The sequence below is a fragment of the Convolutriloba macropyga genome, chromosome 4, assembly GCF_964194025.1.
Source record: "Convolutriloba macropyga chromosome 4, txConMacr16.3, whole genome shotgun sequence".
Classification (NCBI taxonomy): Eukaryota; Metazoa; Xenacoelomorpha; order Acoela; family Convolutidae; genus Convolutriloba; species Convolutriloba macropyga.
The window spans coordinates 28,478,182-28,482,170 of record NC_134471.1 but is presented as its reverse complement, the minus strand read 5'-3'; the positions used below and the strand labels follow the sequence as shown (position 1 = coordinate 28,482,170).

The 3,989-nt window shown below is 39.8% G+C and overlaps 1 pseudogene; it reads left to right on the top strand.

The window, feature by feature from the left end:
* Positions 1 to 496: 496 nt before the first annotated feature.
* On the top strand, positions 497 to 1,803 carry LOC142338364 (3'-5' exoribonuclease 1 pseudogene; annotated as a pseudogene).
* The last annotated feature ends 2,186 nt before the right edge of the window (positions 1,804 to 3,989 follow it).

The window sequence follows — 3,989 nt, the reverse complement described above, 5'->3', positions numbered from 1 at the left end:
TGCGTATATCCCTAAACAGGAACTGAGCATTTTATTATTACTACTAACACGTGTCGATTGGGCAAATTTGGCTCGATTGGCCAAAACTGGCCGAAATAAATTTGGAACTTTTGAATAAAAATAGCAATAGGTGATGCAAATTTTTAAAATTTAGATACCATTGTGTTTACTTATTATCTCGCTGTGCATAACAATTTTTTTAAAATCACATTGACTTGCTTTGTGCAATTTTTTTTTGCACGGCTGTTTCATTCAGACCAATGTGATTTTTCTTGTAAAAACAACGTTTAAAGTTAACAGTTCTGAGGGCCTTACTAATCGTAAGTGTGCGGTTCAACGATAATGCTGAGGTATAAAATCACAGTGTGGGGACTATTTTATAAGGTCTTTTAGACCCCGCCCCAACCACCCCATCAAAATCAACCCCCTAGTGAATTGTTTCAGACTAATTCGCCCATCATTGGTGTAATCTGGGGTGTTTAGTGATATTTATTTGTTTAGCTTATTTACCTTACGGCTTTTCAGAAATGGTTTTAGCTGAGTTTATTGAAGACAAACCTAAAAGCGATTTTAGCGACCCAATATATCACGAACTGGCCATTCTAAACGGAGAAATCAACAGGCTGGACTCTGAGCAGCTCGATGATGCCCTAAAGGCCTTCAACCTGACATGTACTGGATGTTTCGGCGTTAGACAGAAACGACTGAAAAGTTACGTCCGAGATAAAAAGCAAGAAATTGCCGGTGTCAACAAACGATCACCGGGAAGGCGACCTCTGGATTATCTGCTTTTTATCGACTTTGAAGCGACCTGTATGGAGGTGAATCCTGCGGGATTCCTCCACGAAATAATTGAGTTCCCAATTGTTTTGTTCGATTGCGCCGATAGAAAGCCTCTTAATGTTTTCCACCAATACGTACGTCCTAAAATCAATCCAGTATTAAGTGACTTCTGCATGCAGTTAACTGGAATTACGCAGAGTCAAGTTGATCAGGCTGACAATTTTGTTACCGTTTTTGAGAAAGCGCATGAGTGGATGGAAAAGCAAGGTCTGTTTGAACCTGGAGTTCATTTTGCAGTCGTTACCGATGGTCCTTGGGACATTGCAAGGTTCCTGGTTCAACAATGCATGATTGACCACATATGTGTTCCTTACTGGGCATCCAGATGGATCAATATTCGTAAGACGTTTACCAATTATTACAAACTAAAATATTACCCTAAACTACCCGACATTGCTGCTATGCTAGAAGCTCTTGGTATGAAATTTGAAGGTCGGCCTCACAGCGGCATGGATGATGCTAAGAACTGTGCGAAGATTGCTGAGACGCTTTTGGAGGATTATTGTCAACCAGAATTTAACGAGTTTCTTGACAAGTACGGCTACAGTTGGCTCTTGGAGCCAAAGCAAAAATCAGAAGTTGTCTCTTCTGCTGACCACGCAAAACCGGCCTTTAAATGCGTCAAATGGCGAACACCACAAAAGAAAATGCAAAACGCAATTAATCTGCAGATGAAAGCTGAAGAAAACGCAGTACAAGAACAGGGCTCTGCAAACGTTGAGCAAGACCTAACGGCAAAACTTCAAGAGTGCTCAATCGGAAATAGTCCAGAAAAAAAGCCACTTCAGAGTTCCACTTCGCTTGATAATTGACACTTGTAATGAACTGTTTGATAGTGAACTTCCGAGACTCGATTCTCTATTGCTTCGTTTTTATCTCATGAATTTACAATTTCTGCTAGTTTGTGACTTGGCTTCTGTAGCCAGTGTTAGTGAGTCCTTATGACATTGCTTTACCAGCCTATATTTAAGTGCCTTATTCTGATGTATTTATTTCAAAGAGCTCCAATGTCCCATAAAATTTAAGGATTGTTACTGTTTCGAAATAATTGCATCGATGAAAACTTTTAAAAATGAAAAAAAAACGGACAGGACATTGGCGGAGAACAGATTCGACAAATTTTGTGGGACGTTAAGATATCTTTCATCTTCTGTGTATTTGTATTACTTTTAAGTAATTGAATGATAATATGCATTTCTGAATTGTTTCCTCCCCTTAACTATCCATGTACTATGAGCAGTTTGTTCTATTTGAAGCTAGTTCCCTTAAATGACAAGAATGTACTTGTTTGAATAATTGATTGTGGAAATTAGCAATGTGTCCAGAATGTGTAAAAGCGATTGTATGTGTAGAAGTTTTTACGTTAAAGTTTTGTGGCTAATGAACATTTTCAATTGAGACCATTAGTAATGGTTAAGCATTTGATATTTGGGGTTTGTTCACGAGTTTCGATCCAGGTGCTCTTCGACGAGTGAGTTGAGGTGTAGAAGTGTTAGCTGATTGATTTGATGATGAAACGTCAACATTTGAATTGTTTCGCCATTGCTGTAGCGTAGAATTGGGTACTCCAGTGGTTGGAACCGATGCTTTTACATTTTGGGAACTCAAGTCTTTTTGTGACAATTTCTCATTGTTGTTCACCCCAATTTTAGCTATTTTTGGTTTTAGCTTTGGTGATGGTTTTTGCAAAAGGGAAGGTTGTGGTTCTGTGGTTTTGTTGGTTGCCGTAGTCGAAATTTGGGCGTTGTTATTTTTCGGATTCTCGCTCTTCGTACGTCCAATTGCTGAAAATATGGGAAATTTACCTGCTGATTTGGCTCTCTTCTGAACAACTTTAGGAGATGTTTTATTTTCAGTTGGAACTGGCGTGCTTTCGTTGACGGATTGTATCTTCGATTGCTGCTCCGTAGTATCTAGTGATGCGTTATCGTTATGGGCTTCTGTGATATCGGTTGTAGAGGTACTCGGTTTTTGGTGTAAAGCCATAGAATCGTTCACAGCATGAGAATCAGGTTCCTGGGTCATGTCTAATGCTGTTTCAGAGTTCGAAGTTAGGTTGACGTCATTAGTTGTTACGGGCTCAGTCGGTGCTGGGTTCGAACAAACGGCACGTTTTTCTAAGTCTGATTGAAGATTCTTCGCTGCGTCGGAATCTTTTGCCTCTGAAATGGTTGGCTCCATTTGGCTCTCACCTAAACTTGACTCTACTGTGACGTTTTTTGAGGTCATTTCTGGTGATAAAACAATGGGGTTTGAGATGCCCTCCTCGGCAACGGTTTTGTTTGTGGGTTTGTCGAAGTTTGTAATCGGAGGAACAGCAGAAGAATAATCGGTTTGAGGTTGATTTGAAGCACCTGCTTCGGGATCAAGAATTGTGTTCTCTATTTCCAATGGAATTGAATTGCTGTTTTTGACGTGAGACGTAGAGTTGTCCGAATCTACTTTCGGTATAACGGAACATTCGGTCAATGAGTTGTTTTTTAACTCATCTTTTATCATAGAAATGTCAATTTTGCCCAAACTTCCACAAGTGAACGCAGATTCCGGCAGACTTTGAAGAAAATTAATAATTTCGTCTTTTCGGCTGTTATTCGTCGAACGTGAGTGGGTGAGCGAATTAAGTGGTTTTGACCGTTTATATTTTTCTGATTTGCTACTAAGTGATGACTTTACTTGACCGAAACTAATACTAGATGAACTGGATGTTTTCATTGAGACGCTTGATGTCCTTGAGTATGTAGGACTCTGTATATCAGCGTAACCATTCACATTCTCTGTTGCTTCCTTCGCCTTTTCTTTGTTCAGGCTCTGATCAGAATTCGACGAACTTCCTATCTCAATCGCAAATTTAGTTGCTTCGTTTAGTTGCGTCTTTTTCTCTATTGAAACTTTACCGAAAGGTAGACCGTGAAAATCGGTTCTGATCGGTGATTTCGGTTGTTTCAAACTAGGTCGCGTCGGGGATAGATCATAGGCATTCAAAGATTGGGACTTCTGAAGCTCTCGTTTTGGTTTGCGTGGTTCTGTTGCGTAATCAGTATGAAACTCTTTAGTCATTGTGAAACTAAGGTCATTTCTGAATAACGGTGATTCGCTGCTTCTGCTAATTCTGACTGTTGCAAATGGTAGCAAGCTGTCAAAGCGAT